Source organism: Rousettus aegyptiacus, unplaced genomic scaffold (assembly GCF_014176215.1).
Source record: "Rousettus aegyptiacus isolate mRouAeg1 unplaced genomic scaffold, mRouAeg1.p scaffold_m13_p_16, whole genome shotgun sequence".
Taxonomy (NCBI): Eukaryota; Metazoa; Chordata; class Mammalia; order Chiroptera; family Pteropodidae; genus Rousettus; species Rousettus aegyptiacus.
Genome location: NW_023416291.1, coordinates 34,416,739 through 34,430,014, shown reverse-complemented (window position 1 = coordinate 34,430,014; position 13,276 = coordinate 34,416,739). Strand labels below are relative to the sequence as shown.

The 13,276-nt window shown below is 40.4% G+C and overlaps 1 pseudogene; it reads left to right on the top strand.

The window, feature by feature from the left end:
- The first annotated feature begins 5,665 nt into the window (after nucleotides 1–5,665).
- LOC107519895 lies at nucleotides 5,666–6,565 on the top strand (annotated as a pseudogene).
- The last annotated feature ends 6,711 nt before the right edge of the window (nucleotides 6,566–13,276 follow it).

Sequence of the window (13,276 nt, the reverse complement as noted above, 5' to 3'; positions counted from 1 at the left end):
TCCACATATAAGTGAAATCATGAAGTATTTGTATTTCTCTGGCTTATGGTCAAAATTGTACACTACTGCCATTCAGTGACATTGCATCTTATCATAACACAATTTAAAATGAAGAACCACAATTTAATTTTAAAAATCCCCCAAAGTGAAGCAAACTATGCATTGAATCTATTTTGTGGAAACTGGAAAAGTTGGTTATGAAAGTCTAAAAAAGGAGTATGTACTCTCTATATATTGATCTCAGTCACAATTAATCACAGAAAATAGATCAGATTCTGCTGTGTAAAATACAAAGAACAGAAATTAAGGTACAGAAAACATTAAATTACTCTAAAGATGAAGTAGATTATTTAGCTATATATAAAACTATTTATAACTAATACATAAACGATGTTTTCACACTTCAAATTGGAATCAAGCCTCATAATAGCATTAATTAGAAAGAGATGCCTTTGTTTGAAACTTTAATAAAAAATCCTAGAATTTATTAGCAAAAGAGTGCATGTAATTGTGCTCAAGGTATGTGAAACAGAGGTCACTGTGGATAGATGTAGAGAGCTAAATGGCAAACATGTGACCCATCAGGGTTAGGGATTAGCCATTGTGAAGTTCTTGCTTCCTTTGCATTGGTCTTTAAGGATTTGCAGTGCCCAGGGATCAAAATGATACTAAAAATATTTGTTTAATGAGGAGCTTTGGATATTGATCCCCAGGGATATAGCGACTGTAAAGAGTCGGCCTGTGATGCCCTTACTCACAGCCCTTGTCTAGTCAGGATACAGTGTGCCTGAGCCTCCTCCCAGACATGGTCTTTCTCCTTTACCAAGAGCCCATTGCCACACTTGGTCTCTCTGCCCTTCCTGTAGACAAAGCTTCCATCTTAACATCTAGGTGTCATGTCAAGCATCATTTCACACTGATGCCCTCAGTTAATGCTTTGGAAATGAGGGCAGGTATTTTACTACAATTTTATCCAGGAGAAGCATTGAGGGGAGTACATGCATGAAATGATCACAACCTAATGTCCCATGGAATTCCAGCCTAGCTATCTTCTTGTTAACAAGTTCCCATGTGCGTTTGTGCAAATCTTTAGCCAGTTCTCAATCTGCTGTTCTCCTATTTTCTTTAGAAAATGGAATAACTCATGATTCTCCTGAGCAGAAATCTGTCCCTTCTCAAACATGATGACTGTTAACAAAACTTTCTAACATTTATTTTAAATTTTGTGGCAGTTATGGGGGAGGGATTTGGTCACTTTTTGCTTTTATTTTCATTCCTGGTTTTATGATACGCCATTGTACAGAAGAGTGTTTGTATTATCTGTCTCTGTAGAAACACGGGGCGGAAGATGGGGGAGTGGAGACACAGAAAGATCCTTGGGCCGCCTACCTAGTACACTATAAAACTTCTCTATAAAATTACCAAATACTTTATATAAGAACAGCAGGGATACTATAATGAATCAGAAAACTTCTGACCACTCTTTAACTCATTCCAGAATTAACAAATTGTTGACATTCTGCTATATTAACTTCAAGGTTTTTCTATAAAGTAACAAAATAATATACAGAAGACTTCCCTTTTGTATGCCTCTCAGTTTTTGCCCTCCCCTTTCTAAAGACAACAGCATCAATGTGATGAAATCCTCCTCACACTGCTTTATATGATATATGTATTAATAAACATATATAAGATAAAAGACATTATCCATAAGGAATATACCATAAGTATATCAGTTAAGGAATGGAGAAATAAACATGAGTAAGCAATAGTCTCATAATTAAAATTTAATTAAAATTAAATTTAATTAATTATAATTAAAATTAATGAAGCAGGATAAATATATCAACAATAAAGAAAAGATAAATTATAAAAGAATGCCAAGTATAAATGACATGTATTACATGATTTTTTTTATATAAAGCTTCTAAAATGCAAAATAATAAAATCATTTATGGAACAATAATGCTAAGTATAGTAAAAATTTTAGGGGAATAACATATATAAAATTTATGTAATGGTCTCCCAGGGAAGGAAAAGAATCAAGATTGTGCAAATACATGATATGGGGGCTCCATATGTATCTGTATTATTTATTGCAATAAAAACATTTAGAATGAAGATGACAAAGTGTGTGAATTTCACATCGTCAACTGGTGGGTACCCAGTCTTTCATTGTTATCTCTGTATTTTTTATCTTTGGAATAATCCATGATGAAATAAACCTACAGAGGTTTATTATTATTATGGACTATTACTTGTGAGGGTTCAAAATATATTTAAGATTTTCTAATAATATACATTTTGTCTTTTAAAAGTATATCTCTTATAGATTTTCATTATTTGTATATCTAATTCATTTTAATTGCCATGTGTTTTATCATATGTTCTTTTCAAATGAATATTGATATCCCTGATGATGCCTTTATTCTTTTTCTGCATTATAAATGTTCCCAGCTAGAGTTTCAGTTTATAATCTTTACCCTGAAATTTGTAGCTATCCTACAAATATTCTCTCTTTCTATTGTCTCACCTAAATTGCCCTGCCCACTTGTTTCCTTGTAAGGAGTAAAATGTACAAGGTGCTGTTGTTCATGGTAGAGAAACAATAATACACGAAGGTATCATATGCTGAGTGCTGTGTTGGATGTTTTTCCTCTATTCATTTCTTATCACTGCAAAATTCCCATAGATTCTACGATAGTTCTCATACGAATGAGAACAGCAGACTTTCATATAGGTGAATAATTTCCCTCCTTCACAAAGCAAGTGCTGGTCTGGGTTAAATTCATTGTTTGAGTCTAAGGGATACACCAAGTGATGAAGGTTGTCACAGCCACTTCTGTCTGAGAACCACTTTTTTATAGGGATGCTGTGTTGGGATACTTATTTATCTTATAAGTATCATGTAAGTCTACTTTACTTTGTAATTATCTGTCCTCTGAGGACCAAAAATTGTTGTTATTTTCATCTATTTCGGGGGGTGGGGGGTGGGGAGGCTATTCTTTCATTACTTAGCTGTGTTTTTAATTAAGTAATAGGCCACGTATCACCTTAGGGGAAGAAATCTCTTTAGAATGAGATAGAGAATGTCATTGACGTTTGCCCAGCCTCCCTTAGAATTAATCACTAATGGAGATGAGTAGTGTTTCCATGGGGGAGTTTTATAAACTCCAAGTTTAGAGGCAGCAGGTTTAAATCCATGCTCAAGTGTAGAGCGCATACTGAGATCATGCCATGACCTGCTATATATTACTACTAGTGTTATATACCTTATCTTGAGGTGAACATACCTTGTAGGAATGGAAAAGGTTTGGAGCATTTTTCAAGATAAATATATTAAAAATTTTAAGGGAGATTATGAAATCTGAGTGATGGTTTAGAAACGCTAATTCTCTTTCATCCAGAGGCACTAAGAGTGATAGCGATGCTGGAGAGCTTGACAGGGCTGGAGTCCAAAGGGAAACCCTGACCCCAGAGCTCTGGTGATCAGGTTTTTGTCTTGTGCAGGTAGAAAGAATTCAAGGACATGACAAACTGTGAGCAGGAAAGTGCAAGTTTTATTAAAGTGAAAGTACACACTTAAAGGAAAAGTGAGGGCAGATCAGAGAGAGAGTCTGCCCAGAGCTGTCTGAATCATGGGCTTTGTTTTTTTGGGTGTTAGGGTGTCCCGTTTCTGTCCAGCCTGCCTCTGGATCTTGGCTTGTTTCCTTGTAGCTACCTGGAGGGAAGGAGGTGGCCCAAGGCCATCTGTCTTGTCTCCTAGCCTTGGCTTGTTTCTCATGCTGGAGTTTCATGTTTGAAATCGAATAGGGAGAGGATTGAGTAAAGGACAAGGGAGAAATTCCACAGCCACATTCTGGAGGGGAGTGGGAACTTCCATATCCTGCGGGGTGGGGGGGGGGAGGCTAACTATTCTGCCTCAGTTGGTCAGTCAACTCAGCAGTCAGTTAACATGTACTCAACCCTTGTCTTTTCCACCCTCTGTATACTATAAATCCATGATATACTGCTCCTTTACCTAAGTGTCTCCTTGGGTAAGTGGCTGGTAATATGATCTAACTTATCAGGAATTTGAAAAACCCTTCGGATAATTCTGAGCACGCCAAAATTTGGGAAAAATACTCTACAAGAGAGATCGAATAACTTTATTCTCATCTTTTTGCTTGTTTGAAGGCAAGGAATTTTTTAAAGTAAGTTTATTGGGGTAACATTGGTTAATACAATTATATAATTTTCAGGTGTACATTATAATTCGACATCTATATATTCCTCCTATATTTGACTGCCTTTACTCTGTCTACCTCTCCCCTCCTCCCCCACTCCTTACCCTCTGGTAACCATTGTCCATTGTCCATGTCTATAAGTCTCTGTTTGTTTGTCCTGTTCATTTGTCGCTTTTAGGTTTATATCCCACATATAAGTGATGTCATGTAATTCTCAACTCTTTCTGTCTGGCTTATTTTGCTTAGCATGATTATCTTGAGGTCCATCCATGTTGTCACAAATGGCAGTATTTCATCTCTTCTTGTGGCTAAGTAATATTCCATTCTTTAGCCAATCATCTATCATAGGACACTTCGTTTGCTTCCATGTCCTGGCCACTGTGAATAATGCTGCTATGAACATCAGTATGCAAATACCTTTTTGGATATGGGTTTTCTTCATGTCTTTGGGGTAAATGCCTAGTATAGGGATTGCTAGATCATATGGTACATCAATTCTTAGTTTTTTGAGGAACCTCCATACTATTTTCCATAGTGGCTGTACCAATTTTCAGTCCCACCAGCAGTGTATGAGGGTTCCTTTTTCTCTGCATCCTCTCTAACATTTGTCATTACTTGTCCTGTTGATTGTAGCCATTCTAACAGGTATGCGATGGTACCTCGTTGTGGTTTTGATTTGCATTTCCCTAATAGCTAGTGATGTTGAGCATCTTTTCATGTATCTGTTGGCCATTTGTATGTCCTCTAAGGAGAATGTCTGTTCAGGTCCTCTGCCCATTTTTTTAATTAGATTGTTTGGGGTTTTTTGTTGATGTTGTTGTTATTGAGTCATATGAGTTCTTTGCATATTTTGAATATTAAGCCCTTATTGGAGGCGTTGCTTGCAAATATATTTTTCCATTCGGATGGTTGTCGCTTTACCTTGTTGATGATTTCTTTTGCTGAGCAGAAGCTTTTTAGTTTGATGTTAGTCCCATTCATTTATTTTTGCTTTTACTTCCAAGGCAAGGAATATTTTAGAGGGAAATGCCATGTTTTGTTCTTTGTTTCAGTCTCAGCACTTGTGCAAGGTGGGAAACAGAACTGGTGATCAATAAATATGTGAGCCAATAAGGGATTAGAGGAAACAGGAAAAAATAGCAGAGGGAAAGATTTGAAAATTTCCTTGGATTCACAATATACATAGAGGGTTTGTTTGTTTGTTTGTTTTTCTATTTAAGCACTGGTTCTCAAACTTGAGCAGGTATAAAATTCATCTGGAGGACTTGATAAAACATAGGCTGCTGGCCATCACCCTCACAGTTTATGAGCAGTAAGTCTGAAGTGGTATCAAGAATTTACTTTATCATCAAGTTCCTTTTTGATGATGCTGCTACCCCTGGGGACCATTCATTGTATTTTGTTTTCACTTCATCTTTTCCATCAGATTCGTCAATGACATGGAACCTAGAAACCAAACAGATGTTTTAGAATTCCTACTTCTGGCATTGACAGATGATCTAGAACTATAGCTCCTCCTATTCTGCCTGTTCCTGACCATGTACCTGGCTACTATTCTGGGAAACCTGCTCGTCATCCTGGCTGTCAGCTCTGACTCCCATCTTCTCACCCCTATATATTTCTTCCTCTGCAATCTGTCCTTTACCGACATCTGTATAGCACAATCACCATCTCAAAGGTGCTAGTAAACATACACGCATAGAATCAGAGCGTCACTTTTATAGGTTGCCTCACCCAGATTGGCTTTGTTGTGGTTTTGGGTGGATTTGAGAATTTTCTCCTTACAGCAATGGCCTATGACCGCTATGTGGCCATTTGTCACCTCTTGAGGTATACGGTTATTATGAACTGCCGCCACTGTGTTCTACTGACTGTACTCTCACTGTTCTTTAGCACTGTGGTCACCCTTCTCCACAGTCTGATGGTGTTGCAACAGTCTTTCTGCAGGGAACTTGAAATCCCTCACATCTTCTGTGAGCTTGCTCAAATCATCAAGCTGGCCTGTTGTTACTGATACTTTCATCAATAACTTCCTGATATATTTTGCGGCTAGCCTATTTGGTGGTATTCCTCTGTGTGGGATCATTTTCTCTTATTCTCAAATCGTCTCCTCCATTTTGAGAATGCTATCAGCAGGGGGAAAGCTTAAAGCTCTTTCCACCTGTGAGTCCCACCTCTCAGTCATCTCCTTGTTCTTTGGGACCATTTTTGGGGTATATATTACATCTACAATTACTGACTCTTCCAGAAAGACTGCAGTGGCTTCAGTTATGTACATTGTGGTTCCTCAAATGATGAACCCCTTTATCTACAGCCTGAGGAACAGGGACATGAAATGAGGCTTGAGGAAACTATTGGTAGGATATCTTCTTTTCTGATTTTGTGCCATTTACTTTGGGCTATGGTTTCTAGAATGAGGCAAGAAGATAGGAATCCTGTGTGAGCCACAGTGTTTGATTCTTATATCACCAAATTTTCCTAAAATATTTAGACTCCATAATGATGAAGTTAATTTTAATTGGGGCTGAAACCTGACTTTACTTTTTGTCTAGCTCTATGATGTTTGACACTTGATTTCAATTTTCTAATATCAATTTTTTTATGCTCTTGTTCTACAGAAACAGTGCTTGTGGCAAGGGTTCTAGTTTTAGTGGGTTTTATTTACTTTTTTTTATCATTCTCAGAGAAATAAAAGTTGCAGAACATGGACAAGACAGGGAAAGTATTGAAACAAGACTGCGATCTTACCTAAGGACTAGCTTCCACTGGATCCCATGGTAGGGTCGTGTCAGTTCCTCATTGCTTTTAGTCCTATAGTGAATTAAGGGAGCTGAGTTTTTATTCACCTAGTCGTTAATGTAATTGTTCACTGGTAAACTATATTCTTTTGAGAAACATTAGCAGCTACCATATTCAGTTTCATTATCTATGAAATTTGCATAATTAGATTATAGTGATGGTTTGAGAAGATTGTGAGGTATTTGAACTTCATCAGTGAGAAAGCCTTCAGTTCTGATAAGAAAAGAATCTCTAACTCTAACAGACCTAAACAATAAAGAGAATTAGCTTTCATGAGAAGGTCTTTAGGGGTAAGAAATGCATAGGAACAGGGGAGTAGAGATTTATTTAATCCTCCGTGTATTGTCTTGTCCTAGGACTGGTTCTCCTCAGAGTCACCAGGTAGTGGCACCAGATGGAGATGTCATAATAGGATTTGAATGATTAAATAGAATTTTATTCATTTATTTATTTAGTGTATAAAGTATTTGTTAACAAACAATACCTACAGATTTATATCTTCTTGGGCACACCCACAGTGGGTCCTCTGCGGCCGGGTATCTCTGCGTGCTGACCTGAAACACGAAGTCCTTGAAGTGGTCTAGCTCTTTGTGGGCCTGAATTTTCTTCTGTTGCTCCAGGTCTTCATGGAGCTTGTTGTCCAGACCATTGACCAGTACCTGGCTGTACTTTCTATCTTTTGCATCCTCTGTCTGTTCAAGAACCAGCTTGGGACCTTGAATTGGTGTGGATGCTGCATGATGGTGATCACGCATTCCATCTCATCCTCAGTGAGCTTTCCTTCCCTCTTGGTGTTGTAGCCGCCAGCCCCCGATAAAAGCACAGATCACCAGAAATCGGTGAGTTATAGGAAACACACTCTTTATTCAGCCACCTGGGTCTGTCAGGGGTATGCAGACCCCAAATGAAGCAGCCCCAAAATGTAAAGGTAAAGGGTTTTTAAGCCCTAAACTGATATTCTTCATTCTGTTTGAACACACAAGTCTTTTTTTCTTTTTACTGACTGTCAACCTACAGGTCAGTTGTGTAAGCAGGGGGTACAGAAGCAGAAAGCTTATTGTTAGAGCATTATATTCCCATGGGTGATAGCCAAACAGTAATTTTCCAGCCAGCACATTCCCCACTGGCCTTAGCGGAAAATCAAATCCTTGCTTCTTCATGCAGAATTTGCTCAAGGCCTCTAGTTTGTATTACTAAAAGTTTAATAGAATTAGTTCTCTTCCTTATATATGGAAACAAGGAATTGAGGAAACATGGGCCAAAAGTTAACAACAAGAAGAGGAGGATTAAAGGCTTGCTGATGCATATTTCTCTCCATCATATCAGCTACAGCAGATAGAAGGGTTGTTAACCATGGCAACCAATTGAACATCCTATGAAACCAGTTATTTGATTCTAGTCTTTGTTTTTCCCTGGCATCTAAATTTCTCTATACTAGTAGTAAACTTTCTCTAATTATTCCAGAGTTATTGGCATAGAAGCAACAGGTTTCACTTAGAGCAATACATAATCCATCTTGTTCTAAGAATAATAAATATAAACCTCTTCTATTTTGGAGGACCACTTGTGCTAGTGAATCGACTTGAAGTTCTAGCCTGCTAAGCTCAGTTAAGTTTAGGGGCGTTCCTACCCTGACATAGTAAGGGGGTTTCGGGTTCAGGCACAACCAGCAATCTTGTCCTATATCTGGGGTGGTCTTATTTAAGACCTTGTGTATTGTCGTTAGCATAGTTATTAATGTTCCTTCTGGTTCTGGTTGTGGCTGGTTGAATGCCTGGGATTTAATAACTGTTAGGCTACTACTTGGAGGGGCCAGAGCTGGAGTTGGAGTTGCTCCAGAAACAGAAGTTTTCTTAGGTGTAAGACTTTGGGGTAGTCCCAGAACTCAAAGCAGTTTGTTGGGTCCTATAGGGTTAGCCTTCCTGGGAGGATCTTTAACCTGTAGAGTAAAATATAATCCTGAATCATACCTGGTTTTATATAATATGATACCCCTTGTCTGTCCTGTGAGCCAATAGTGTTGTCTCCCAGGACTACCAGTTTTGATGGTGATATGATAGGATTGCAAAACCCAAGAGAGCAGGTGGAGGGGCTTGGTCCTCTTATTAATCTAATATGATCATCATGCTGTTTTTTTATAATTATCTATAGTGGAGATAGTCTCACAACCCCAGTTAGCACAAGAAAATTGGCCTTGGTCTTCAAATACAAGTCCCATATTACCCATGAAGCCAGATATCCCTGGGTAATGTCCTTGAGGATAAATATAGAGTCCTATCCCTAAGAGGCTTTTCTCAGCTGATATATGCTACAGCCAGGTACCCCCTTGTAGCCTAACTACACTCCTTCACCTAGGAAGATGCTGATCCAAGGTGGTGTCCAGCCATTGAAATGGCGAGGGGATCTCTGGTAAGCTGGTACAAGTCTACTTGGATCTCTGGAGTACTGTGGCTGGTGATTTTCTGGGCAATGATTTCACCAGTCTCGGTTACTATGGGCTCCTGTACTCTAGGGCGGTGTATGTTTCTGTATACCTGGGCTAAAGAGGAAAAAGGGAAGAAACAGAGGGTTAGACTTATGTATGCTTGAGTCTTAGTCTTAAGGGGCCCATCTTCCTGAGCTGTCCATTCTAGTGCTGCCTTCACGTGGGAGTGATGAATCCATGATGGGATGCCATCTACTTTAACTGCGGGGCATTGTCAGGTAGACAGTGAAGGGTCCTTTCTATTTGGGTTCTAATCCCTTGGAAGTCAACTTCTGGATCCACACGGAGTCCCCAGGCTGAAACTGATGGGGAAGTCTGTCCCCCGGGGCTGAGTGGGCAGCACAAAGCTGGGACCAAATCTCCTTCTGTACACTTTGAAGGGCCTGTAAAGACTTAAGTAAGACAAGGTTACATAGTTCTGCCTAAAGGTGGGGGTTTTCCAAAGAAAATTTTAAATGGGGTGAATCCATTAATATACCTGTCTTGGTGCAGAGTGAAGGGGGAGAAGTTCCACCCAGGTCCCATCAGTTTCTAATCCTAACTTGACTAATGTCTCTTTTAGGGTCCGATTCATTTTCTCTACTTGGCCCAAACTTTGGGGCTGGTAGGTGCAATGAAGTTTCCATTGCAAATTTAGGTAGCTAGCCAATTGTTGTGATACCTTTGCTATGAAGGCTGACCTGTTATCCGACCCTAAAGTTCCAGGAAGACCAAATCAAGGGAGAATTTCTTGCAGTAGTTTCTTAGTAACTACTAAGGCAGTCTCTTTCCTGGTGTGGAAGGTGTCTATAAAAACAAGTAAATATTTGTAGCTCCCCACAGTCAGGGTTACCTCAGTGAAATCTACTTACCAGTGGTCCCCTGGATAAGTTCTTCTTTCCCTATGCCTAGGTTCTTCTATCTTCCCCTTCTTTGGATTAACGTGGGCACAAGCCGGGCATCATGAGGCAATCTCCTCTGCAGTTCTTCTCTCTTCTAACAAGTGAAAGTAGGGGTCTAAAGCTTGGAGCATCTTAGTTCGCCCTAGGTGTGTAGCTGGTGAAGGAGAGTCCTTCCAAGGGCCTGAGAGCCCAATTTTTCTATCTGGGGTCATCCACCAGCCCTGTTGGTTTCTAGTGGCTCCCTTATCTTGAAAATATATGTCTGCCGCCATATAGGTCAGAGACAGAGGCAGTTCTGGGTAAGGGACAACAGTCAGTATATGTGGTGTGGGCCCCACTGGACTTGTGGCCACTGTTCTTGCCTCTGCATTGCCTAGTCTGTTTCCCTAAGCCTTGGGACTAGTCCCTTTTTGATGCCCTTTACAATGAACAATAGCAAGAGCCTTAGGCATCTACATGGCTTCAAGTAAGGCTAAGAACTCCTCCTTGCTCTTGATGTCCTTCCCAGCTGAAGTCCGAAGCCCTCTTTCCTTGTAGATGGCGCCATGTACATGTGCAGTGGCAAAGACGTATCGGCTGTCAGTGTATATTGTGACTGCCTCATCCTTTCCCCATCTTAGTGCCTCAGTGAGGGCAATGAGTTCTGCTTTTTGAGAAGAAGTCTCATGAGAAAGAGCTTGTGACCAGATGATGCCAGTTAGAGTTACAACACCTGCCCCAGCATACCTCTTTCTTTCCTGCATGAAGTTGCTCACATCCATGAACAGAACTTCATTGGCCTCAGGCAGAGGGGAGTCTTTGAGTCCCAGCCTCGAGGAACACACAGTGTCAGTGAAATCTGTGCAGTCATGAACAGGGGTCTCGGGGTCTGGGTTTGGCAACAGATTGGCTGTGTTGATGACAGTAGCTTTGGATTTTAGCCATACGTTTGGGGTCATCCAGTGCCTCCCTGTTGTTGAACATCTTCTGGGCTATCTTGACAAGTTGGGACAGGTTCATCCCTGCAAAGTCTTTTAATTTTTTTTTTGTAATTTACACCAGATATCAGAGGCTGCCTGAGTAGCAAAGACTATATTAATTGCCCACTGGTTCTCCAGGGCCTCGGGATCAATGGGGGTGTATACCCAGTACACCTACTGTAATCGTCAAGAGATGCTCCGGGGGATTCCTGAGGTCCCTGTATAACTTCAGTTACCTTGGAAAGGTTAGTTGGCTGACAAGCAGCCATCCTAATTCCCCCGATTAGAATCTGGTGGTACCGATCTAATGCCGTTCTCGCTGCCTGAGAATTGTGTCCCCAGTCTGGGTGGGTGGAGGGAAATTCTTCCTCAATCTGTTCCCCTGCTTCCTCAACTCTCCTCCCTTCCACAGCTATCTTTTGTGCTTCCGCCCAAATGCGTCCATGTTCTTCCGCGATGAAGAGGGTAATTAAAAGCTGTTGGCAATCATCCCATGTAGGGCAGTGAGTCTGAAAGACACTTTCTAAGACTCCCATTAATGCCTGGGTTTCTCAGAGAAAGGCGGATTCTGTGCCTTCCAGTTGTACAGGTCATTAGTCGAGAAAGGCAAATACTGCCTATCTGTGTGATGTCCCTGGGGTGGTGCCTCTTGCAAAGGGAAGATGGTCAGGGTGGTGGTATTAGCTGGTGTCCCACCCGGAGTGGGAGCAGGAGGCCCATAAGGGTTACCTGCCTGCATCTGAGGAGGTGAGGTGGTGCTATTTGGCTTCTGTTGTCCTGGATTATAGGGTGGGGGAAGGTCACTGTCCTCTGGTGGAGGTTGGAGCACAGAGGGATAGGGCTGTCTTAGAGATTCAGTTGCCATATGTTTCAGGGTGCCCACAACTAAGACTCATGCCCCTAGAGAAAAGGCACACCAGCAGAGCCAAAGAAGGGGGTTCTAAACAAGATTTAACCATGATGGGATGTCCCAGGTCTCCTGTGACAATCTTCCAAACATTCCTCACTAAACTCTTGTCAAAGGAACCTTCTGGAGGCCAGTTTACACAAAAAGATGGCCACTGAACTTCACACAATGTTCTTAGTCTGCCTGGAGAAAACTTTATGCCATAGTCAGCTCCCTCTACAAACCCTTCTTTGAAATGTCGCAGGAGACACTCCAAGGGTGTCTTCTGTGAACTCGGGCCTCCCTCCATTGCTTGCATGGAAAATGCATGATTATCGGGAGGTCCATCCATGTTGTTGCAAATGGCAGTATTTCATCTCTTCTCATGGCTGAGTAATATTCCATTGTATATATGTACCACAGCTTCTTTATCCAATCATTTATTGTAGGAGACTTCAGTTGCTTCTATGTCCTGGCCACCATGAACAATGCTGCTATAAACATCTGTGTGTAAATATCTTTTCAGATATGGGTTTTCAAGTCTTTGGTGTAAATACCAGGTAGAGGGATTGCTGGATTATATGGTAGATCAATTCTTAGTATTTTGAGGAAACTATACTGTTTTTAATTGTGGCTGTATCACTTTGGAAAATTTGCATTCCCACCAGCACTGTATGAGCGTTCCTTTGCTCCTCATCCTCTCCAACACTTGTTATAAATTGTCCTGTTGATAACAGCTATTATAACAAGCTTGAGATAGTGTCTTACTGTGCTGTGATTTCAATTTGCATTTCCCTAATAGCTAGCGGTGCTGAACATCTTTTCATATGTTTGTTAGCCATTTATATGTCTTCTTGAGAAAAGTGTCTGTTCAAGTCCTCTTCCCATTTTTTTTATTGGATCATTTGTTTTTGTCGTTGCTATTGTTATTGAGTTGTATGAGTTCTTTGTATATTTTGGATATTAGGCCTTTTAGGAGGCACTGCTTGCAAATATATTTTCCCATTGAGATGGTTGTTTCACCTTGTCAACAGTTTCTT